Source organism: Pseudorca crassidens, chromosome 15 (assembly GCF_039906515.1).
Source record: "Pseudorca crassidens isolate mPseCra1 chromosome 15, mPseCra1.hap1, whole genome shotgun sequence".
In the NCBI taxonomy this organism is placed as follows: Eukaryota; Metazoa; Chordata; class Mammalia; order Artiodactyla; family Delphinidae; genus Pseudorca; species Pseudorca crassidens.
This window is the reverse complement of record NC_090310.1, coordinates 18,758,132-18,785,212: the sequence shown is the minus strand read 5'-3', so window position 1 is coordinate 18,785,212 and position 27,081 is coordinate 18,758,132.

The following is a 27,081-nucleotide window of genomic DNA, read 5'->3' as shown; positions in this document are numbered from 1 at the left end:
AAATGGACAAATTCTTAGAAAAGCACAACCTTCCGAGACTGAACCAGGAAGAAATAGAAAATATAAACAGCCCAATCACAAGCACTGAAATTGAAAATGTGATTAAAAATCTTCCAACAAACAAAAGCCCAGGACCAGATGGCTTCACAGGCAAATTCTATCAAACATTTAGAGAAGCGCTAACACCTATCCTTCTGAAACTCTTCCAAAATATAGCAGAGGGAGGAACACTCCCAAACTCATTCTACGAGGCCACCATCACCCTGGTACCAAAGCCAATAAAGATGTCACAAAGAAAGAAAACTACAGGCCAATATCACTGATGAACATAGATGCAAAAATCCTCAACAAAATACTAGCAAACAGAATCCAACAGCACATTAAAAGGATCATACACCATGATCAAGTGGGGTTTATCCCAGGAATGCAAGGATTCTTCAAAATATGCAAATCAATCAATGTGATACAGCAAAATAACAAATTGAAGGAGAAAACCAACATGATCATCTCAATAGATGCAGAGAAAACTTTCAACAAAATTCAACACCCATTTATGATAAAAACCGCCCAGAAAGTAGGCATAGAGGGAACTTACCTCAACATAATAAAGGCCATATATGACAAACCCACAGTCAACATCGTCCTCAATGGTGAAAAACTGAAACCATTTCCACTAAGATCAGGAACAAGACAAGGTTGCCCACTCTCACTACTATTATTCAATGTAGTTTTGGAAGTTTTAGCCACAGCAATCAGAGAAGAAAAAGAAATAAAAGGCATCCAAATTGGAAAAGAAGTAAAGCTGTCACTGTTTGCAGATGACATGATGCTATACACAGAGAATCCTAAAGATGCTACCAGAAAACTACTAGAGCTAATCAATGAATTTGGTAAAGTAGCAGGATACAAAATTAATGCACAGAAATCCCTTGCATTCCTATACACTAATGATGAAAAATCTGAAAGTGAAATTAAGAAAACACTCCCATTTACCATTGCATCAGAAAGAATAAAATACCTAGGAATAAACCTACCTAAGGAGACAAAAGACCTGTATTAAAAAATTACAAGACACTGATGAAAGAAATTAAAGATGATACAAATAGATGGAGAGATATACCATGTTCTTGGATTGGAAGAATCAACATTGTGAAAATGACTCTACTACCCAAAGCAATCTACAGATTCAGTGAAATCCCTATCAAACTACCACTGGCATTTTTCACAGAACTAGAACAAAAAGTTTCACAATTTGTATGGAAACACAAAAGACCCTGAATAGCCAAAGCAATCTTGAGAAAGAAAAACGGAGCTAGAGGAATCAGGCTCCTTGACTTCAGACTATACTACACAGCTACATTAATCAAGACAGTATGGTACTGGCACAAAAACAGAAAGGTAGATCAATGGAACAGGATAGAGAGCCCAGAGATAAACCCACACACATATGGTCACCGTATCTTTGATAAAGGAGGCAAGAATATACCATGGAGAAAAGACAGCCTCTTCAGTAAGTGGTGCTGGGAAAACTGGACAGCTACATGTAAAAGAATGAATTTAGAACACCGCCTAACACCATACACAAAAATAAACTCAAAATGGATTAAAGACCTAAATGTAAGGGCAGACACTATAAAACTCTTAGAGGAAAACATAGGCAGAACACTCTATGGCATAAATCACAGCAAGATCCTTTTTGACCCACCTCTTAGAGAAATGGAAATAAAAACAAAAATAAACAAATGGGACCTAATGAAACTTCAAAGCTTTTGCACAGCAAAGGAAACCATAAACAAGATGAAAAGACAACCCTCAGAATGGGAGAACATATTTGCAAATGAAGCAACTGACAAAAGATTAATCTACAAAATTTACAAGCAGCTCATGCAGCTCAATATCAAAAAAACAAACAACCCAGTCCAACAGTAGGCAGAAGACCTAAATAGACATTTCTCCAAAGAAGATATACAGATTGCCAACAAACACATGAAAGAATACTCAACATCATTCATCATTAGAGAAATGCAAATCAAAATTACAATGAGATATCATCTCACACCGGTCAGAATGGCCATCATCAAAAAATCTAGAAACAATAAATGCTGGAGAGGGTGTGGAGAAAAGGGAACACTCTTGCACTGTTGGTGGGAATGTAAATTGATACAGCCACTATAGAGAACAGTATGGTGGTTCCTTAAAAACTAAAAATAGAACTACCATATGACCCAGCAATCCCATTACTGGGCATCTACCCTAAGTAAACCACAATTCAAAAAGAGTCATATACCACAATGTTCATTGCAGCTTTATTTACAATAGCCAGGACATGGGAACAACCTAAGTGTCCATCAACAGATGAATGGATAAAGATGTGGCACATCTATACAATGGAATATTCCTCAGCCATTAAAAGAAACGAAATTGAGTTATTTGTAGTGAGGTGGATGGACCTAGAGTCTGTCATGCAGAGTGAAGTAAGTCAGAAAGAGAAAAACAAATACTGTATGCTAACACATATATATGGAATCTAAAAAAAAAAGGTCATGAGGAACCTAGGGGCAAGACGGGAATAAAGATGCAGACCTACTAGAGAATGGACTTGAGGACGTGGGGAGGCGGAAGGGTAAGCTGGTACAAAGTGAGAGAGTGGCATGGACATATATATACTACCAAATGTAAAATAGATAGCTAGTGGGAAGCAGCTGCATAGCACAGGGAGATCAGCTCGGTGCTTTGTGACCACCTAGAAGGGTGGGATAAGGAGGGTGGGAGGGAGGGAGATGCAAGAAGGAAGAGATATGGGGATATATGTATATATATAACTGATTCACTGTGTTATAAAGCAGAAACTAACACACCATTGTAAAGCAATTATACTCCAATAAAGATGTTAAAAAAAAGTTTCAATACATAGCTAAGTATCAATAAATAGTATGGTAGAATAAAGACATAATCAGACATTATCTCCAGGGAAACGGGAGAACTTGATAGGATACTAAATTTAAAGGAGAGGTTGAACAAAATTTACAGTATGCCAAAAGTAATTAGTTCCAAAAAAATTGAACTCCAGGCAAAAAGTCATACGAGAAAGAACATTTAACTGTAGAGAGAAACAGTTGTGGTGAACCACGTTTTCACAGTCATAGTAATGAAATAACTATTGATTTTCATTTTCAGAATCAACCTACTGATAAAGCTCAGAGGAATTAATTACCATTCTAGAACCAAATGTAAGTATTGTAAATGTGACAGTATAAAAGTAACAATTCAGAAGAAGTTTGGGAAGTAGCGATGGAAACAGAACTGATATTTTATCTATATTCTCACATGAGGAAGTAGGAAATAAAAATACACTGTTTTGATGGAAGAAAAAAATAGTTTTTAAAAATGAATTTTAAAAATTAAAAAACAAGATGGCGCATAATTTTGCATCTTCCGGTTCTTGTATTCACTTAGAAGTATTTTGGCAGGAATAAAAACAAAGATTCCTTTTTGCAATCGAAAGATACTTTGATGAAAGAAGACTTCAGCTTCTAATGTAATTATTAAATGAAAATTTTGATTTGTCATCATGAAAGCGATAATGTGTGACTTTCATTGTCACAGGCTAATGCAAAAATAAGAGAGGTGAGCATAATAGATAAAGGACGCTTTTGTATCAAGCGAAGGCCACATAACATCGTTGTGAGCTGTACAAAACTAAGCTTTGCAGTTAGTTCACACTAAAAATCGGAGGGACATTGCTAAAAGGAAAAGAAACTTGGCTATAGTAATTTATATCCCGTTCACTTAATGGGTGCTGATTTACCACAATATTAAACATATTACCATCGCATTAAATTGATGTTAAAAAATTAACTTTATTAGTTGTGGTTTTGCTACATTGAATGTGAAATTTTTTTAATTGTGAAAAGCAAGGCATTTTAGTTTCATTTGGAGAACTAAGAAGAGACCCATGTGGATGGCTGTGGGGTCTCATTTCCTTACTACTCTCTTCTCTGCTACTGTAGCAGTGAGTTGGTTCAGCAGCTTTGAATTTGCTCAGTGGCAGCATAAGTTGAGACCAGAGCCGGGCTACTCTTTCCCCACAAGGTCAGTTCTTTAACCACAAGCTCCATTGTTATATAGTTGCCTAGATCCTTGCTACACATAATGTGATCTGTGGACCCACAGCATTGGCATCCCCTCAGGGATTTTAAGACGTGCAGAATCTTGGGCCTCACCCCAGACCTACTGAATCAGAATCTGCATTTTTAACAAGATCCCCAGCTCATCCCCCTTGCACCTAAATGTCTGGAAGGCACGGACACTGCCCTTTCCCTATTACCATGGTCAAGTAGAGGAGCAGCATCCATCTCTGTGGAATCCTCACCCACGGTGCTTCTAGCCTATCTCTGCCCAGTCTGAGCGTCATCCCTCCTTGAGGACAATCATAGCTCAGGGGATCACGTGTGCTCTTGTTACTGAGTCCAAACTCGTTCTGCTTGCTGCACGACAGGCCAATAAATCGGGAGACGAGTTGTTGGGGCGAGGAATAATGCCTTTATTTGGAAAGCCAGCAGACCGAGAAGATGGCAGACTAATGTCCTAGAGAACCCTCTTACCCCAGTCAGAATTCAGGCTTCTTTTACACTAAAAGGGGGAGGGGTTGTGGTTAGTTGTTGCAAACTTCTTGGTGTCGGAATCCTTTGTTCTTGCAGCTGTCCACATAGGTCAGGTCACAATGTTCCTGTAAACCTCCAATGAGTCAAATGTTATTCTCTGTTCAGCAACTTTTTATCTCTATATGAATGGAAGTGTTATACTCTTAAAGGTCAGAGCCTTGAGAATGGGCTACCCTGTATATTTCAGGATATAGGCAACATTCTTAACTGGAGCAAAGGCAGTAGAATACAAAGGTTAAAGTAAAAGAAACAGATCTAATATGCAGTCAGATTTGTTCTTCCCTATTACACCCTGTCACTTCTCTGCTTGTGTCTCTTAAACTCTCTACTGATGAGTATGCCTGAGCCCCCATTTCCCAACACTTTGTGGAACTGTGTTGTTTTCATCTGCCCAGATTCCTCATCTGTAAGTCAGAACAGTAATAACAATTTTCTCATAGAGTTGTGAGACTTACATGGAATAATCCGTATAAAGCACTCCCTGCACAGAGTAACATCTCAATAAATGTGGTTATAATTATTAGCTATTATCAAAGAATCCCAGGTGATAACATCAGCAGGAAATGGCTTATATGTTAATGGTCTCCAGCCTCAGCTGTCGTCAGGTTCATTTCCCTCATCAATAGCTCATTACTTGATTGTCAAGTCACAGATGCTATAAGCCACACACCATCACACCGAATAATAGCAATTCTTGCAGGCTTAATGTGTAAAGCATTGCAGAGCCGGTATCCCTTTAATCCTGACAGGGGTTTGTCTGCTGGGGGTGGTGGTGATGCGGAGCAAAGCCTGTGTCGATGGGAGAACTCTCTCACCCTCACGGTCCAGTCTCATGAGCTTCCAAGTGATCCTGCCCTGGGTCCCAATGTTTTACAAAGTCATAACAGCTCTTTTCCTTTTGTTCTTCTTTTACTCATTTCTTTTTGCACTGCCTTCTCCTTAGTCAGCCAGGCATGTGTCCACAGGTGCTGTGTTAGAGCACAAATCTCACATGCTGTGCTGAGAAAGACCTTTTTGCTATTACCACTTCCCACTCTCAGATTGGAGCATTGTAACTGAATGAAACCCTTTCCCCAAGACCCTCTTCTTAAGATAATCCCTTTCCCAGATGGATCCTCAGTCCCCCAGACAGGCTTCCAGAAGTCCCTCTCTACCACAGCTGCAAACACACCTCCTCGTCTTGCTTGAATCCCAGGAATGACTGGGGTTAATGTCCATATGGGGGTCCCTCTACACTTGACCGGTTCCACTGAGTCTGGAAAAGAGAACACCTGGGGAGATATGAACATGGTTTCTTAATTTTGGAAGACTACAATGTGAAAGTGAGATTTGATATGTACTCAGGAGGGCATTCCCAAGATGAATGGAGAAGAAATAATAGAAAGAATGGAAACCACCACTATGACCCCCTTACTTCCTATGTGAAAGGGACAACATGCTGGCCAATGTCATCACATTTAATTCCTCAAACGAGTATCTGTTTAACCGATAAAACTGTGGCTCGCACAGGCTAAGTAACCAAGCTGGGATGAACTCGTATTTGTTTTATGCTAAAATCTACATGCTTTCCATTACATTATATGGCTTCATATGATGGAATCATCTAATGGGTGGTAGTAAATTCCTTGTCATGGAGAGCATTACAGCAGAGGCTGGAGGCTGGAAGGCTTGGACAGCCATCCCCAGGCCTGGAATGAAGTGAAGAGCACCCGAGCATCAGAGCCTGGGGTAATTCCTAGAGCAACACCATAAAGCAAGTGGTCTGGAAGAAGGTTATCGATTCCAAACAAGGTGAGAGAATAAGGAAGAAGCAAAACATAAAGCTAAAAGTATCGAGAAGCACAATCAGCTGGTATATTATGAGATGAATTGCAGAGATGAAGGAAGATCCAGAGCTGAAAACTGACAGCTCCTTGGTGAAAATCTGCCCATAAACATATCTTGTTTTGTTTTCAAGCATTAATTCCCTTTTATTTCATTGCCAACATCCCAAAATTGGTAGATTTACCCACAAATCCAGATTTCAAAACTTCTCTTGAAAAATGGATAGATCTGGCAATCCTGGGCCCACATTTCTGCATGGCAACAGCCAGGTGGTGGCGGGTTCTATAAGCAGGGCACATGCTCTCTGATTCATAGGCTTCCACAACCTTATATTGCCTTATGTCTTTCTATATTTATTTGTTTACATTATCTGCTTAGACTCTGAAAATAACCAAAACAATTTATGTTTTCTGCTGCCATGTGCAATTCAGCTTAGAAAGGGATAGGCTGCATTTGCGGCACATCTCAGAGACTCACATTCCCTTCAAGACTCACTTGAAACTACACTATACAGAGAGTCTGAAAGACAAGCCATTAGGATATTTGCACTGATACAAAACCTTTACTAAAGCATGCTCCAAACAGTGAGCTATGCCAGTCACTGAGGGATGGAGAAGTGGGTGAGTTAAAATATGGAAGAAACCAAGATAGGCAAGAACTAGGGCATACATATTCCTAGCTACCACTGCCTAAAGACAGTAACAATATCCTAGTGAGAAGACACCAATGGTTATTATTAAAATTGTGCATTAGGGACTTCCCTGGTGGTCCAGTGGTTGGGACCGTGCACTTCCACTACAGGGGGCATGGGTTCGATCCCTGGTCTGGGAACTGGGATCCTGCATTCTGCCTGGCTTGGTCAAAAAAAATTGTGCTTTAGATAGTCTTGATTTCTATGGGGGATCAAGAGAGAAGAGCTATGAGAGAGCGAGAGAGAGAGAGAGAGAGAGAGAGAGGGAGAGAGAGAGAAGGGTAGTGTCAAATTGCATGTAATGTTTTCTACAGCGTGGATTCAGTTATTTTCAACTAATTGTTTTATTGTTTTTATCAAACTGATTGTTTTAAAAAAACACTCCAAGTTTTGGTAAGATGAGATACCCAAGCCAGCTTAGTGACCAGATAGGCTGAGAAGCAGCTCCAACATTAGTGGAGGTTCTTGGTTTATAAGTAGTAAAAATTGACACCAGTAAATAAAAACAAAAGAGGATTTTATTGGAAGTATGTTGAGTACTCATGGCATTGATGGCAAGGCTGGGGAAAGGGATATAGATATAAGTAAGCACCCAGCAGTTCCTGTGGATAGAAATGTAAGTAATTCTTGGGTCCGAGAATCAGAAATTCCTCCCACATCTCACAAGGGTGCCAAAGCTGGAATAGATGAGTCCAATCATTTTTAGTTATTGTGTCATTCTGTTTACAATCCTAATTCCATTGAAGGAGCTTGACAGTTAGCCCCGCTTAGGCCAAAGGTAAGCTCCATAAAGTCAGAAGTGAGAAGACTATTAATTATCAATCTATGTTTTCAGCACAAAGGACAGTACTTGAAACAAAGTAGATGCTCAGTATTTGTGAAATGAACCACTGAACGAATGACAGAATGTTTTCATGCTATGACTAGGGTAAGATAAAAAAAGCATCTGGGAAAATAGTCCCGAAGCCCAAAGCCAGCGAGGAAGAGATAATTTTCCAAAGGGAAATCCGGGTGATATTATCAAGAGACCATTGAAGGGGTTCTGGGCAGCCAATAGAGTGGAATATGTAGAGAGATACTTTTAATTTCCCAGCAAGGTTTATATATAACATGGAAAATTTCAAATCTCTCCCAGTGTTTCACATTTCAACATAGTAACAGAAAAATCAGGGTCAAATGCATCTAAATCCATCCTGGTTTTCCTGTACACACACAGTGGCAGCCAGATTTGGGGTGCTGTTGACTGGTAACCTGAAGACCCATTTCCCCGCTGTTCTGGTTCTGAAAGGGAAGGCCGTAGGCTAGTGCCAGCCCCGCCCCGAGTGAGTTCCCAAAGATGCAGGCACATCTCCTCCAAGAACATGCCATATGTACAAGAGGCTGTTCCAAGGAGGAGCAAATTTGCACATCCCACTCAAAGGGGGAATGGAAAGGATGGGTGTGAGGAGCCCCCGGATTTTCTGCTCTTCCTCTGAGGCACTTTAGGAAGGAGCACACAACTCATTTCAAAGGATCGAGGAAAGAACACCACCTGGGGAGTGGGAAATGGTCAAGAAGCCTCGGATAACAAAGCAGCTTTAGGGTTGGTAATGAAGCAATGTCGCTTTCTTAAGTTGATCTGACTGATCATTGTTTTATGGCCCAACACACTCAGTTCACCAGCTGGTCATATATAATTTAGCTCTTAATTATAACTTGTCTTGTGAGGTCCTCAGAATGCTTAATATGTGAGCTTCATTCCAACAGCTGGAGCACAGGCTCAGAGAGTCCTTCAGAACATTCCTTTCAACAAAAGTGAGCTTGCTTTCCAGCCTCTGTTTCAGCTGTAAGTTGGAGACCTTTGTGGATTTCTATTACTTAGGTTGGAAGCATGGATGCTGAGTACTGGGAGAACTTGTTTGGAGAAGAAGGGGAAAGAGAGCAGAGAGATCTGAGGGTTCATGGACCTAATCTGACAATATGCTTTTTTTTTCGCCTGGCCTAGGATTAACTTTTTAAAATATTATTTTCAAATTCTATACAATTTGGAAGTTTTACATACAAATCTGTATTTCTAATTTGTCTTGGAAGCATGTAAATTCTTGTGATAGCAGGCTGGCTGTCTCACAAGGGAGCGGAAGTGGAACTGAACTGAATAGTGGTGGCTGCATTTGGACGGGGCCTGAGCTCTCCACTCGGCTTGGTCGTAACACAAGGTGTGTGTCTGTGTATGTGTGTGGTGGTGGGGCTACGTAGGTATATGAGTGTGAAACTCCCAATCTACATCTTTATTCCTAATTGGGTGTGCCCTAGGTCTTAAATTACTAAAAGTCTTTTTTCTGCCTCTTTGGATGTGACTAATGACTATTATGGGATATGCATGAGTGTTGGTTAATGACTTGGGATCAGACCAGGAAGATGTAACATGGGGCCACGTCTACATATGCCTTGGGGAAAGTTAACCACACTCTGAGTTCGTCTTGGCACCTCTTATATTCTGATTTCAAGTTTCTAAGCAGGAGTGTGGCTTGTAGATAAGACCTAAATCACTTCATTATATGATGCACCAGATCATGAAAGGCCTTGAATACCATGCTAAGGGTTTCTATATGGACAATGAATTTGAAAACACCAAAGCACCCCAAGTTCTTTCACCCCAGAGCGGTTTTACTGTGTGCAGTGCAAGGCCGTGTCATGCCAGACACTCTGTTTGAAGTCAGCTGCTCCCCACTGATGGCCAACAGAGCCATGTAGAATGACTCAGAACTCCAGGGACCCATCACCCACAGAAGGACGTTCATTTTTTTTGTTTGTACTTTCATATCTTTTGGCCCATCGTCTTCCGTTTTGTGAATTTATGTCACAGATATTGGCATATGTGCACGATGACATATGTATGACCTATTTGCAGCAACCCTTTTGATAACTAGAGCCTGGAAACAATCTAAGGGCCCATCAATAGGGAAGCTGAACTACTGGGGGCACATCCACACAGTTGAATACTGTGCAGCTATGAAAGGACTTAGATGTCTATGGCTCATACAGAATGATCTCTAAAGTATATTTTAAGTGAAAAGAGCAAGGTATCGATTAGTATTTTTACTGTGTTTCCATTCATTTCAAAAATGTGCACTCATTATATCAGGCGGCATAGTTTTAGGAGGTAAACAACTGCTGGGGAGAGAGCATGGGGCACAAGTGTTGAGAGATAGAGATGGCCCTGCTGGCTGGCAGGACAGAGCAGGTCATCCTGGGCTCCTACTGAGAGCTGGGATTTTTTTTCTTGGAATTCTGGGTGAGAAGAGCTCTCGGGTACTACGTGGTACCTTGTGGAGCTGCTCAGTGAGTGGGCCAAGAAGATACAGAGCCAGATAATGATTCTGTGCTACCTTCCACATCTTGTCTTGCTGTGACAACTCCTGCCTGAGACTGTCTCCTTCCACATATCAAATGGACATGATGCTATTTGTCCTTCCCACTCTGGGGACATTTCAGGAAATAAATAGTGGAGATAAAACTCTATCTTGGAGGACTATGTCCTCTCTTGCGGGAGACAAGGGATGTCCTTTGTCCCCCTCAAAGGACAGAGGATGATGGATCTCTTGCCTCAACACTTAGGATACAAGCAGAGTAGGGTAGGGTGAGTGGGACCAAGTTTGAGACCATGAAGGACTGGCAAGGGGATTATAGAAGATAAATTGCTCTGCAATCAAAAGAGGACAAGGACTTCTGGGGAAAGGAAAGGAAAGGTACACACGCATCTTAGAATTGGTTGCATTTTAGGAAAAATGAGTAGCTCAGAGTGGCTGGGACACTGGCTGAAATGGGAGAAGCAACTAGGGGTGAGGCTGGAAAGTTCGGTAGGGAGTATAGAGTTTATTCTGGAAAAAATTGATTCCCAGGAGGTTTTTTAAAGAATATTTACTTATTTATTTATTTTAATTTTGGCTGCATCAGATCTTAATTGTGGCACATGGGCTCTTTCGTTTCAGCACGTGGGCTTCTCTCTAGTTGTGGCACGTGGGCTCAGTAGTTGCAGTACGTGGACTTAGTTGCCCTGCAGCATGTGGGATCTCAGTTCCCTGACCAGGGATCGAACCTGCATCCCCTGCATTGGAAGGCAGATTCTCAACCACTGGACCACCAGGGAAGTCCCCAGGAGTTTTTTTATATAAGAGAATAATGATATAATTTTATTTGGCAAAGATAACTAGCATATATATAGGGTATAGTTACTAGAACAAATTCCTCCTGGCTAGAACCAAGAGAGAGACAATTATCGTAATGATGCTTTCTAGCTCCAGATAATAAACCCTAAAGGAAGGCTGTGACAGTAGGGATATAGGGGTGAGGGCTAATCTGAAAGGGATTTGTGGAGTAAAATCCAATAGCTTGGTGAGCGACTAAATGCAGCAGTAGGAAGAATGTCAACAGTGACTTTGTTTGGCTTGGAGAAAACAGTGACTTGGTTCCAGGAGACAGAGCACACAGCTGGAAGAATAGTTTTTGACCCACAATAAGTGTTGCCCGTGAGGGAATGCCCTCTGATTGCATGAATTTACTTGACCAAACATTTACTGAGTCCTCACGCTGGGACCTGGAACAGGGATTGTGTCAGGTGTGAAGGTCAAGAAAGTCTTTGGAATTTAATATTTTAGATCTCTCTCCCCCTCTTCCAATAGAACCAGAAAAGATATTTCCTCCCTTCTAAAAAACCATGAAAGCATCTATAACAATTGAAAAGAAATAACATTATTTTTCTTTGAAGATCAATTTCAAGCCCTGCCACTTCAGGGCAATGTCCCTTCTTCCACAACGGCAGTAACTTGGGGGTTACCCAGGAAAGACAGCAAGGAGATGACTAAATTATGAGCCAAATCAGTCAAGAAAGACCGAGCAAGACTAGCAAGGATCATAGTTGCTGAGTGGGAAAATACTTTCCCTTTGTTGCAAGCAGCTCAGACCCAAGGGAAATGGGTGAATCTTTGGAATTGCTGGGAGGGACAAAGCGAAACAATGGGGTATCAACACTCAACTGGCAGACTGGCTTCTTTGGCCGCTGAGGGTCCTGCTCGGTGACACCCTGACAAGGCATCTTGGCCCTATTGGGATATGGTTGTCGTGCTGTCTTGGTGAGGGCAATTCCTCCTCTTGACAGTTTCCTGGAATCTGCTGGAATTTCTTTTGCCTCAAGCAGGATTTAACAAGCTGGGGAGGTTTTTGCTCTGTTGCTTTTTCTGCAACTCTCTTCTTGTTCAGGTGCCAGCGGGGCCCTCGTCCTTCTAGGATTCCAAGCTGTAGCTTCTGGGAATGCTGATGTAATGGTTCTCAACCTCAGAATAGAAGACCCACTTTCTGAGAGATCTCTCTGGTGTACGTTCACCTTGCTGACTCTTCTTTCCTCACTTATCAACCCTGGTAAAGACCTACTGACACTTGTCAACATCTTCCCCATGAAGATTCCTCCTTGGACCGCCTTTCCTCTCTGCCTATCACTCTATACTTGGGCTGCTCCATTAAATTGTATGTTTTCAGCTAATGAATCTATATAAGGAGACTCCAAAACACTCATTTCCAGGCTCAAGTTCTTGCCTGAATTCTGGCCCAGCATTCATTCAGAAAGTGTTTATTGATCATCTATACTACACAGGCTCTGCCTTAGGCACTGGGCATATAACAAGACGGACACGGTTGACCCTCATGGAATCTCTGTCAATCTTCTAGCTGCCTGTTAGACATTTAGGCTTGCATGTGCCTCATTCCTGTCCTAGACAAGATATATATCTTTGTCCATCCAACCTATCCCTTTTCCTGGCAGACTTCTGTTAAGGGCATCACAGTCTTCTAGTCGTCTGAGGTTGAACTTCATCTTCATTCTTCACTCCTCTCTCTCTTAACCTCATATCGAATCTGTTGCCGAGCTTTATTGATTCTGCCTCATTTCCCTAATTTGATTCTTCCGCTTCTTGCCCACCTTTACCACCTTAGTTAAGTTCTCATCATTCCTCACCTGTAGAGCTTCTTGACTGCTTTCAAAGATTCTGATCTTTTCTCCCCTCCACTCAAAATTGTTGCAGACCTTCTTGTTATTTAATGACCATCCATGGCTCCCCATCATCTTGAAATAAAACCCTCAGCCATGGTCTCTCAGCTGCATGATCTGCTCCTCGTCTGCCTTTTGGGATGTATTGTAGCCTTCAGCAGAGCTTCCCTGGAAGAAGGAAGAAAGAAGGAGAGTAGAGGAAGGAGGGAGACAGGAGGAACAGGATATTCAGGCACATTGGGAACAGCAGATTGAGTGTCTACAATGTGCGTGGTTAAACTGTGCTAACCTGTGCTAAACACTTTATTTTATTTTATCTTTTTCATCCCCCCCACACCCCCACCCCCCACTGTCCCCCCTTGGTGTCCATACATTTTTTTCTCTACATCTGTGTCTCTATTTCTGCCTTGCAAACTGGTTCATCTGTACAATTTTTCTAGATTCCACATATATGTGTTAATATACAATATTTGTTTTTCTCTTTCTGACTTACTTTACTCTGTATGACAGTCTCTAGGTCCATCCACGTCTCTACAAATGATCCAATATCATTCCTTTTTATGGCTGAGTAATATTCCATTGTATATATGTACCACATCTTCTTTATCCATTTGTCTGTTGATGAGCGTTTAGGTTGCTTTCATCACCTGGCTATTATAAATAGTGCTGCAATGAACATTGGGGTGCATGTGTCTTTTTGAATTATAGTTTTCTCTGGGTATATGCCCAGTAGTGGGATTGCTGGGTCATATGGTAATTCTTTTTATTTGTTTTTCAGAAATATTTGTTTAATGAATGAATAAGTTGACTCCTCTCCCAACAGATATTGATACACAGGGATGCGATTCCAGAGAAAGTTCCTGTGATTAATAGAAATACAAGATGAATCATAATAACCATGATAATAGTGGCACTGGTGGCGATGGCAGCTACTACTATTTTTCTTGAGTGTAATAAGAGTGTCTGAGTGTCAGGAACTTGATATATATAACATGTCAAATCTCTTTAAAACCTTTAAAATTAAGTGTTATTATCCATATTTTACAGCTGAGACAAGTGAAGCCCAGATAGATTGCATAGCCTGCAGGGGGTGGAGCTATTGACCCCAAACTCTGCTATGTATTGTATTTCTCCTGTTTGTTTGTTTTTTAACATCTGTATTGGCGTATAATTGCTTTACAATGTTGTGTTAGTTTCTGCTGTATAACAAAGTGAATCAGTTATACATATATATATATATATATATATATCCCCATATCTCCTCCCTCTTGCATCTCCCTCCCACCCTCCCTATGCCACCCCTCTAGGTGGTCACAAAACACTGAGCTGATCTCCCTGTGCTATGTGGCTGCTTCCCGCTAGCTGTCTGTTTTACATTTGGTAGAATATATATGTGCATGCCACTCTCTCACTTTGTCCCAACTTACCCTTCCCACTACCCGTGTCCTGAAGTCCATTCTCTATTCCTGTCCTGACCCTAGGTTTGTCAGAACCTTTTTTTTTTCAGATTCCATAAATATGTGTTAGTGTACGGTATTTGTTTTTCTCTTTCTGACTTACTTCACTCTGTCTGACAGACTCTAGGTCCATCCACCTCACTACGAAACTCAATTTCATTTCTTTTTATGGCTGAGTAATATTCCATTGTGTATATGTGCCACATCTTTATCCATTCATCTGTCAATGGACACTTAGGTTGTTTCCAGTCCTGGCTATTGTAAATAGTGCTGCAATGAACATTGTGGTACAAGACTCTTTTTGAATTATGGTTTTCTCAGGGTAGATGCCCAGTAGTGGGATTTCTGGGTCATATGGTAATTCTATTTTTAGCTTTTTAAGGAACCTCCATACTGTTCTTCATAGTGGCTGTATCAATTTACATTGCACCAACAGTGCAAAAGGGTTCCCTTTTCTTAACACCCTCTCCAGAATTTATTGCTTGTAGATTTTCTGATGATGCCCATTCTAACCTGTGAGGTGATACCTCATTGTAGTTTTAATTTGCATTGCTCTAATGATTAGTGATATTGAGTGGCTTTTCATGTGCTTCCTGGCCATCTGTATGTCTCTTTGGAGAAATATCTATTTAGGTTTCTTGCCCACTTTTGGATTGGGTTGTTTTTTTTTTTAATATTGAGCTGCATGGGCTCTTTATATATTTTGGAGATTAATCCTTTGTCTGTTGATTCCTTTGCAAATATTTTCTTCCATTCTGAGGGTTGTCTTTTCGTCTTGTTTAAAATTTCCTTTGCTGTGCAAAAGCTTTTAAGTTTCATTAGGTACCATTCATTTATTTTTGTTTTTATTTCCATTACTCTAGGAGGTGGGTCAAAAATGATCTTGCTGTGATTTATGTCAAAGAGTGTTCTTCCTATGTTTTCCTCCAAGAGTTTTATAGTGTCCAGTCTTACATTTAGGTCTTTAATCCATTTTGAGTTTATTTTTGTGTATGGTGTTAGGGGGTGTTCTAATTTCATTCTTTTACATGTAGCTGTCCAGTTTTCCCAGCACCAATTATTGAAGAGACTGTCTTTTCTCCATTGTATATCATTGCCTCCTTTGTCGTAGATTAGTTGACCATAGGTGCATGGGTTTACCTCTGGGCTTTCGATCCTGTTGCATTGATCTATATTTCTGTTTTTGTGCCAGTACCATATTATCTTAATTACTCTCTGATTTCAGAGAGTCTGATTCCTCCAGCTCTGTATCCTGCTACTTTACCAAATTTATTAATTAGCTCTAATAGTGTTCTGCTGGCATCTTTAGGATTCTCTATGTATAGTATCGTGTCGTCCGCAAACAGTGACAGTTTTACTTCTTCTTTTCCAGTTTGTATCCCTTTTACTTCTTTTTCTTCTCTGATTGCTGTGGCTAGCACTTCCAAAACTATGCTGAATAATAGTGGCAAGCGTGGACATCCTTGTCTTCTTCCTGATTTTAGAGGAAATTCTTGCAGGTTTTCACCATTGAGAATGATGTTTGCTCTGGGTTTGTTGTATATGGCCTTTATTATGTTGGGGTAAGTTCCCTCTATGCCCACTTTCTGGAGAGTTTTTATCATAAATGGGTGTTGAATTTTGTCACATCCTTCTTCTGCATCTACTGAGATGATCATATGGTTTTTATTCTTCAGTTTGTTCATATGGTGTATCACATTGATTGATTTGCATATATTGAAGAATCCTTGAATCCCTGGGATGAATCTCACTTGATCATGGTGTATGATCCTTTTAATGTGTTGTTGTATTCTGTTTGCTAGTATTTTGTTGAGGATTTTTGCATCTATATTCATCAGTAATATTCGTCTGAAATTTTCTTTTTTTGTGACATCTTTGTCTGGTTTTGATATCAGGGTGATGGTGACCTCATAGAATGAGTTTGGGAGTGTTCTCTCCTCTGCAATTTTTTGGAAGAGTTTGAGAAGGATGGGTGTTAGCTTTTCTCTAAATGTTTGATAGAATTCACCTGTGAAGCCATCTGGTCCTGGACTTTTGTTTGTTGGAAGATTTTTAGTCACAGTTTCAATTTCATTACTTGTGATTGGTCTGTCCATATTTTCTATTTCTTCCTGGTTCAGTCTTGGAAGGTTATACCTTTCTAAGAATTTGTCCATTTCTTCCAGGTTGTCCATTTTATTGGCATAGAGTTGCTTGTAGTAGTCTCTTATTATGGTTTGTATTTCTGCAGTGTCCACTGTAAATTCTTTTTCATTTCTAATTTTATTGATTTGAGTCCTCTCTCTATTTTTCTTGATGAGTCTGGCTAAAGGTTTATCAATTTTGTTTATCTTCTCAAAGAACCAGCTTTTAGTTTTATTGATCTTTTTTTTTTTTTGCTGTACGTGAGCCTCTCACTGTTGTGGCCTTTCCTGTTGCAGAGCACAGGCTCTGGATGTGCAGGCTCAGCGGCCATGGCTCACGGGCCTAGCCGCTCCACGGCATGTGGGATCTTCCCGGACCGGGACACGAACCCGTGTCCCCTGCATCAGCAGGTGGACTCTCAACCACTGCGCCACCAGGGAAGCCCCAGTTTTATTGATCTTTGCTACTGTTTTCTTTGTTTCTTTTTCATTTATTTCTGCTCTGATCTTTGTGTTTTCTTTCCTCTACTAACTTTGGGTTTTGTTTGTTCTTCTTTCTCTAGTTCCTTTAGCTGTAAATTTAGATTGTTTATTTGAGATTTTTTTTGTTTCTTGAGGTAGGATTGTATTGCTATAAACTTCCCTCTTAGAACTGCTTTTGCTGCATCCCATAGGTTTTGGATCATCATGTTTTCACTGTCATTTGTCTCTAGGTATTTTTTGATTTCCTCCTTGATTTCTTCAGTTATCTCTTGGTTATTTAGTAATGTATTGTTTAGCCTCCATGTGTTTGGGATTCTTTTACGTTTTTTTCCCTGTAATTGATTTCTAATCTCATAGCGTTTTGATCAGAAAAGATGCTTGATATAATTTCAGTTTTCTTAAATTTACCAAGGCTTGATTTGTGACCCAAGATGTGATCTATCCTGGAGAATGTTCCATGTGCACTTGAGAAGAAAGTGTAATCTGCTGTTTTTGGATGGAATGTCCTATAAATATCAATTAAATCTATCTGGTCTATTATGTCATTTAAAGCTTTTGTGTCCTTATTAATTTCCTGTCTGAATGATCCATCCATTGGTGTAAATGAGGTGTTAAAGTCCCCCAGTATTATTGTGTTACTGTTGATTTCCTCTTTTATAGCTGTTAGCATTTGCCTTATGTATTGAGGTGCTCCTATGTTGGATGCATATGTATTTATAATTGTTAGATTTTCTTCTTAGATTGATCCCTTGATCATTATGTATTGTCCTTCCTTGTCTCTTGTTTGTTTATTTCTTTATTTTCTTTATTCTTTATTTTACAGTCTATTTTATCTGATATCAGTATTGCTACTCAGGCTTTCTTTTGATTTCTATTTGAATGGAAATCAAAATCTTTTTGCATCCCCTCACTTTCAGTCTCTGTTTGTCCCTAGGTCTGAAGTGGGTCTGTTGTAGACAGCATATATGTGGGTCTTGTTTTTGTATGCATTCAGCAAGCCTGTGTCTTTTGGTTGGTGCGTTTAATCCATTCACGTTTAAGGTAATTATTGATATTTATGTTCCTATTACCATTTTCTTAATTGTTATGGGGTTTTTTTTGGTTTTTTTTTTTTTTGAGGTATGCGGGCCTCTCACTGTTGTGGCCTCTCCTTTTGCGGAGCACAGGCTCCGGACGCGCAGGCTCAGCGGCCATGGCTTACAGGCCCAGCCACTCCACAGCATGTGGGATCTTCCTGGACCGTGGCACAAACCCGTGTCCCCTGCATCAGCAGGCGGACTCTCAACCACTGCGCCACCAGGGAAGCCCTGGGTTTGTTTTTGCAGGTCCTTTTCTTCTCATGTTTCCTATTTAGAGAAGTTCCTTTAGCATTTGTTGTAGAGCTGGTTTGGTGCTGAATTCTCTTTGCTTTTCTTGCCTGTAAAGCTTTTGATTTCTCTGTCGAATCTGAATGAAATCCCTGCCAGGTAGAGTAATCTTGGTTGTAGGTACTTCCCTTTCATCATTTTAAATATAGCATGCCACTCCCTTCTGGCTTATAGAGTTTCTGCTGAGAAATCAGGTCTTAACCTTATGGGAGTTCCCTTGTATGTTATTTGTCATTTTTCCCTTGTTGCTTTCAATAATTTTTCTTTGTCTTTAATTTTTGTCAGTTTAATCACTATATGTCTCAGAGTGTTTCTCCTTGGGTTTATCCTGCCTGAGACTCTCTGTGTGTCCTGGACTTGGTTGGTTATTTCCTTTCCCATGTTAGGGAAATTTTTTACTATAATCTCTTCAGATATTTTCTTGGGACCTTTCTCTCTCTCTCCTCCTTCTGGGACCCCTATAATGTGAATGTTGGTGCCTTTAATGTTGTCCCAGAGGTCTCTTAGGTGGTCTTCATTTCTTTTCATTCATTTTTCTTTATTCTGTTCTGCAGCAGTGAATCCCACCATTCTGTCTTCCAGATCACTTATCCGTTCTTCTACCTCACTTATTCTGCTATTGATTCCTTCTAGTGTATTTTTCATTTTGGTTATTGTATTATTCTTCTCTGTTTGTTTGTTCTTTAATTCTTCTAGGTCTTTGTTAAACATTTCTTGCATCTTATTGATCTTTGCCTCCACTCTTTTTCCGACGTGCTGTATCATCTTCACTATCATTATTCTGAATTTTTTGGGAAGGTTGCCTATCTCCACTTTTTTTGGAAGGTTGCCTATCTCCACTACATTTTGTTGTTTTTCTGGGGTTTTATCTTGTTCCTTCATCTGGTACATAGTCCTCTGCCTTTTCATTTTGTCTATCTTTCTGTGAATGTGGTTTTCATTCCACAGGCTTCAGGATTGTAGTTCTTCTTGCTTCTGCTGTCTCTGTGCTATACGCTTTATATACAATAGTCCTCCCCCACTGCATCCGTGGGGGATTCTTTCCAAGATCCCCAGTGGATGCCTGGAATGGCGGATAGTATTGAACCCTATACCCAAGGGTTTGTACCCTAAACACAAGCACTGCAGTACTGGGACAGTCCATCTGATAACAGAGATGGCTATTAAGTGTCTAATGGGCAAAATATGCTGGACAAAGGGATGATTTATGTCCCAGATGGGACAGAGCAGGACAGAGTGAGATTTCATCATGCTACTCAGAACAGCGTGCAATTTAAAACTTATGAACTGTTCATTTCTGGAATTTTCCATTTAGTATTTTCTGACTGCAGTTACCCACAGGTAACTGAAACCACAGAAAGTGAAACTGCACGTAATGGGGTGATTAATGTATACAAGGCTATGTAATAATCCTCCCCAAGGGGAAGATTTTTATTCCTCTTTTTTTTTAATTGAAGTATAGTTGATTTACAATGATGTGTTAATTTCTGCTGTACAACAAAGTGATTCAGTTATACATATAAGGGGCAGATTTTTTTTAATATCCCATTTAACTATAAGGAAAGAGAAATTCTGAGAGTTTAGACAATTTAGCCAAGGTAAATGAGATAATAAATAATAGTGGCCCACATCCATTGAGAATTTAAAAGGGTCAGGCGCTGCCAAGTGTTTTACCAACATTATCTCCAAGAGGTAGGTGCCCTTAGGAGTCCCATTTTACAGATGATTAAACTGGGGCACAGAAAGGTGAGTGACATGCTGGGGCTGAGGCTTTCCACCCTCTGTGTGGTGTAGCTAAAACAAACTTTCATCCTATGTCAAAAAAATTTTTAAAGCAATTTAAATAGATACTGAATTCTTCTATAGGAACAGCAAAGGGAATTCTATTGCTAGATATAAAGAGAAGCCTCTTATCCTCTCTCTCCACCTTTCTTCTAAGAGTTCACACATCATAAGCATGGCTGGTACCTATAGTTTCTCCCCCAATTCCCCCATTGCTACCCCCCCACTTTCCTCCTTCCATCTCAGATCTCTTGTCTCATGGAAGTAGTTCTGTTCCTTTTAAAATAAAAATCCATCGAGACTTTCTTGGCTTTATCCAGTTCTCCTCTCTACACCAAGTACCCCAAACCAATGGGCTGTATTCAACCACCCCAAGTGTTTTTGTCCGGTGAACACAATTTTTAAAATAATTTTAGGTAACACTGAAAAATCGGTGGCTTTCACACTGACTTGCAAATTTCTGGCTTGCCTTTGCCTCATTTCTGAAAGATGTAGTAAGAGTGGTCCTGCATCCCTGGCCACCCAGTCACACACACTTTCCAATTTGTCTCATCCCCTCTGTTTACCACCACTGTCTCCTCATCTCTGAATCTTGATTCCATCCATGCTTGTTTCCAGGTATCCTTAAAGATAAGAAAGTGAAAGGTAGAGAGACATGTTGACGCACTGCATGTGTCAAGACCCCATATTTTCCTTTGGATGCAAACAGTACTCATCCATGTTTGAAGATTAAAAAGAAAAAAAGAAGATCAAGGGTCTTTGAAAAAAGAATACAACCCTGGCTTCTTCCTCATCTACATATTCCTGTTGGCACTTGAGTTTATGAGCTCTAGATCAGATTGACAGAACAAAAAGACCCCTTCTCACCCGCCCAAGCCCAGAACAAACGAACAACCAAGACCCAGTTGATCAGACAAACACAGAAACCACTTTAGGAGAGGAGGTGGGAGGAGAGAATTTGTGGATTGCATGTTGATATTTCCAGCCATTCTAGTTGGAACTTTCAATCGCCCTTACCTTGTAACAAACAAACAAACTCCTTCCCAGCAAAAATCCCCAGCTGTTAAGTGTTCTAGATGTTATTTGAACTTAAGTAAAATGACTTCTTTGGCAGCTACCTGGCAGCCCACAGCTTTTACGACATGTTTTCTGATACAAACCGTTTCACAAAGAGCTTGTATCTTTTTACTACCAAGCATTACATTCTGAACAGAAAACTTAATAAGATTTTCAGTGGCAATTTTAAGAGGATCTATGGTACGACTTAACAACAACAGTGATCTATTCTTTTTAGCCCAAGTGTAAAGACCTGAGAGAAATAGCATTTTCAGTTTGATTTTATGGCCCTCCCAAGTTGTGTTCAAGTTAAGTGAAAGTTAAAACTTGGTGCTGGGGAAAGAGCAAAGATTTTGGACTCAAACTGATTTGAATTCCACTGTTATTCACTTATGAACTATTGCACTTTGGGCAAGTTGCTTAAATTAATTTGTGCCTCGGTTTTCTCATCTATTAAAGGGAGAAATTCCACTGTATAGGATTGTTGCAGCAAAGCTTTGTGGTACAGGGCCTGATACATAGTAGTTGCCCTAAATGCTTTAAGTTGTATGTGACAGTAGCCCAACTCAAGCCAGCTTAAGGAAAAATGAGAATTTCTTGGCTTGCCTAACTGAAAAGTTCGAGTACATTGGTTTCAGGCATAGCTGGATCCAGGGGCTCAAGCAATAGCTGGATCCAGGGGCTCAAGCAATGTCCTCAGTACTCAGTCTTTCCCCACCTCTGGGCACTGTTTTCTTCTGTTTGACTTTGTTCTTCACTGAGCCCAGCAAACTAGCTGGTTATTTTTTGGAGCAAGCAGAACAGAGCTCTGAAGGAATATAGACCAAGATATGTAAAGCCTGGTTGACAGCCCTCTTTAGACAGGGCAAAGCTAGTTTGGGCAGCATGGTTTCCATGTGGGATGTCCTAGTGGGAGTGGCATTCAGGGCCAGCATAAGGACCCAAGACATTGCATCTTCATCAAAGCCACACAGAATAGGCAGATCCAAGACTATAATTTCTGTTTGGCAGATAAGGAAACTGAGGCTCTGTATTAGCTTCTTATTGACGCTATAACAAATTACCATAAACCTAGTGGCTTGAAACAACACAAAAGAAGCTCAAAATGAATCTTACTGGGGTAAAATCAAAGTGCCAGCAGGGCTGCATTCCTTCTGAGGCTCTAGAAAAGAATCTGTTTCCTTATCGTTTCTGGCTTGTAAGGGCCACTAGCATTCCTTGCCTCATGACCTCCTTTTCACGTTCAGAGACAATAGCACAGCATCTTTAAATCTCTCTGACACTGACCCTCACCCTCCTGCCTCCCTCTTTCCTCTATAAGGACCTTTGTGATTATATTGGGCCCACCTAGATAATTCCGGAAAATATTCCCATCTCAAAATCCTAAACTAATGACATTTGTAAAGTCCACTTTGCCATGTAGGGTAACATATTCACAGGTTTCAGAGATTGACATGGACATCTTTCAGGAGACCATTATTCAGCCGGTCACAGGCTGATAAAGGTAGAAGCTTCCTGGTCACTCCTTAAGGTAACAGCTGAGTCATGACTAGAACTGAGGTTAATGGTTCTAAATTAAGACAGTGCAGGTGAGAATCCTGGCAGAGTAGCTGGATGGCCTCAGTTAGGCTTCTCTGAGCCTCTGTGTCCTCATCTGTAAAATGGTGATAATGTTATTAAATGAGACACTATTTTAAAATGTCTAGCATAGCATCTGATATGGAGCAGGAAGTTAGTGATGCTAGGCATTCCTACTATTTTTAACAGCCTTGAACGAGCAGGTGCCTTTGGACATTTGGCTCTGGGAAAACTAGGGAAGAGCCAGTGGCATGATGGGGTGCAAAGAGCGTGGGATTTGAGTGTGCCATATGACCGTAGAGAACTTGAAATTCTCTTGAGTTCCAGTTCCTTATTCATACATGAAGATAATAGGTCCTTCCCTCACAGAAGGAAGTGGAGAATGTCTAGCTGGTGCTTGGCATCCTCAATCAAACACCTCCCTCTGTCACTGCCTTCCTTTTATCTTCCTTCTCAACTTGTATCTTTCACTTTTTCTTTTCTCCCGCTCTTCCTTGCTGTCTTTCTTTCTCCTGTTTTCCCCTCCTCCCTCCATCCTGCTCTGATTTCCTTCTCTCCTTTCTTCCTCCCCACCTCCTTCCTTTCCTCTCTCTCTCCCTTCCCTTGCCCATTCTTGAGATGCCCATTTAAGAGCAGTTGATCAATTTCAGGGACTTCTGGTGTCGGCTCTTGGTCTCCCCTCTTATGGGTCATAGCAACCCATTCTTCCCACTCATCAGTTTCTCAGTTGTGCAATCTAAATGCTAATGATCCCTGCCTAACCTGCTCCTTTATCCCCCTCTACTGATAAGACTAAACACACCCTAGAAAAACTGCCCAGAAGTAAACAGGATCTACTCCCCCCACCGCCACCCTTTGTGCAGGGTGTGGGCTGGAAACCTTGCCATCTTTGGAAACTTCTGACAGTCCAGAAAGGCGGGGGGAGTCCTTCATCTGGAGACCCCCAGAGCTTCTTCCTCCCCAGCAGGACCCTGTTTATCAAGCTGCCCGATGCCCACCCAGATGCCCTCATTCCTTTCATGCACTGGTGGTTTTCAGTCTGATATTGAAATTGCAATATGCTTGCCAGTAATGATGTCTTATTGGAGTGTAAAGATTTTCCCATTTCACTGCTTTATCCTGAATTTAAAGTGTTTTGAAATTCATTTACATCGGAGAGGACCAGCAGCTGAACGTTTGCTGTAAATAAACTGGGGGCTTCTAAGGTGTTATCTCTGAAATAGGAGATGGGCTAGGTTACTGCTCTCCTGTGGGCTGGGCAGAATCAGTGGCAGAGTTTTTCCATCACAAGGACCCGGCAGCTTTTATGCTTCCAAGTGCTGGTCAGGGTATGAGGGCGCTCTGGCCTTGTGTTTTGAATCTATTCAATTGAAGTTTGTCCAAGGTGTTGAGTTGGAAGATCACTGAGCTCTTGAACACCTGCTTGGAAAAATCAGAAAATCTTACAGCTAATGCAGAGACTGACAGTAATTCAAACAGTGGGTAGTGGCGGTGATGGCTCTTATTATTGTTGCTGTTGCTATTATGATCAGTGAACATTCATTGAATGCTCTGTTTTCTGCACCAGGCGCTCTGTTAAGGGCATTGCATTGATTATCCTCACCTAGCCTCTTAACAACCTGTGAGATTGTTGGGATGCCACCCAGTCTGGCTGGCCAGACAGATCTGATGCTCCTGGGAAATTTCTTAACATCTAGTATCAAGGCCATGGCCACAGGTGTCCATGGAAAATAAACCAGGGAAACTCCTCATGCAGGTTGCCTTAGTTGCTTAGATTTACTGATGTATTACACTGGCCCATTGTGACCAGCGTGGCAAAGAGGGATGCCTGAGACTCTGGACCCAAAGGCAGTGTTGTGTCAGCCACCATGTATGACCTGGGGCCACACATCTCTGGGCCTCCGTTGCCTCTGGGCCTCAGTTCCCTCCTCTGCAAAATGTGAATAATAGTGGTACCATCTCATTGGACTGTGTGAGGATTCCATGCGTCACTGTATGTAGAGCACTTGAACAGCGCCTGATACGTGGTGAAGGCTGTATAAGTATTTCTTTATTAAAACCTTTAAATACTGCTTCACCTTTTCAGTACCAGTGATCTTCTGCATTGTTTCCCATGGGTTCGGGTCAGTGCTATGTCCTGGATGATAAACAATAGAAAATGGGGCTCTAAAGCCATCTTTTTCTCTTTTCTTTCCTGTCCTTTCCCAAGGGCTGGATGTGGGAAGGTTGTGGTAGTATAGGGTAGCCAATTCATCCTGGTTTGTCTTTCCAGGTGTTAGCACCGCAGTTCCCAGGTTAGGGGAACCCCCTCAGTTTCAGACAAATCAGGAGGAAGTAAGATATGCTGACTTGCGGGTTTTGTGAGGATAAGTGTATGATTGGAGACTGTATTCATTTGCTAGTGTCGCCATAACAAAACACCAGAGACTAGGTGGTTTAAATAATAGAAATTTATTTCTCACAATTCTGGAGGCTGGAAGTCCAAGGTCAAGGTACCAGTGGGGTTGGTTTCTCCTGAAGCCTTTCTCCTTGTGTGAATGGAGGTGTAAGTCCCCTGTAGGGTCTTTAAGGATCACTCCAACACAGCCATGGAAATTATACTTGACGAGGCATAGGAAATTAGAGGAATTATTATACTTACATGTCCTAGAAGGGGAGGCATGGCACACTGCACAGGGGGACACATGGGAGGGGAATCCAGGGAGCAGGTTCACCCAAGCAAGCAGGTAGGGAGCTGAGAGAGAGAGAGAGAGAGAGAGAGAGAGAGCACGGGAGAGGGAGAGAGAGGACTGTAGGAAGTACCTTGACTGGGGGTCAGAGTGGAGTTACAGAAGCAAAAGGCATGAAGGGGGTTCATTGGTGCATTTGAACGTCACTATGTTACACTCAGAGGAGGGCAAGAGGGGGAACTTGTAGAAGCACCAGCCTTATCACACGGGTATATGTGGTCACCTGGGCAGGTGCTCACAGTCTGTTTGTGGGGATGCTGAGGCATCAGGAAAATTAAGTTTTTAAAATGTACAAGACACACCTTGGCTTGCAGATGGCTGTCTTCTCACTGCGTCCTTACATGAGCTTTTCCTCTGTGTGCAGGCATCCTTGGTGTCTCTTCCCCTTCTTATAAGGGCACCAGTCATATTAGATTAGGGCCCCACCTTTATGATCTCATTTAACCTTAATTACGTCTGTAAAGGTCCTATCTCCAAACAGTCACATTGGGGGTTAAGGCTTCAGCATATGAAATTGGAGGGAACGCAATAACAGCCTCTGTGAGTTTTAAAGCAAAGGCTTTTCAGAGCATCCTTTCCTGCATCAGGAACTCAAGGCAACTGAAAGTGCTCTCTGCACATTGTTTTTCTGTCATTTCCCTGTTGGGGGCCTCTGTGGCACATGCAGTGATCTTTAATTGGAGGGTATATCTCAGTACCAAACTAGCACCAGGTGGAATTTTGATAACAAATTCAGATCCACTGACTCTAATGCTTCTAAAGCAGAATAAGGCCTCTCTCAACCTCTGCCTGCTCCAAGCCCTACGCAGCTGCCCACACTGGAGCAGCATCCCAGCTCCTCAGCTCCTAGAGGCCCTGTGCCATCCACGTGCCTCTCTGACCTTGACTCACCCACTTGCTGATGCTGCTCCTTTGCTCTGCCAGGTCACACTGGTTTCCTTGAGAATGTTAAACTGGTCTCTCTCAGGGGACGTTTGCATTTGCTGTTCCTTCTGGTAAGAACTCTGTTCCCCACATCATCCCCTGGTGGCCTCTTCATTATTCAGGACTCCACCTCTTTTGCGTTCTGTCCACTAAATTCCAATGTGGGAGGCGGGGTGGGGGGTGGTCCCTCCCATACATCCAACAAGCAACTCTATGGACATCAACCAGGTGTCCAACAATTCAACTGAATTCCGACACTATCAACCCGGGTACAGTCAGATTCCACAGGTTAAGAGCTTAGTCTTACCCTCTCCAACAACTTCAGATGCCAGTCGAAAGCCCAGGTTGTTGTCTGTACTTCTGACCAACTGGCCATAAATC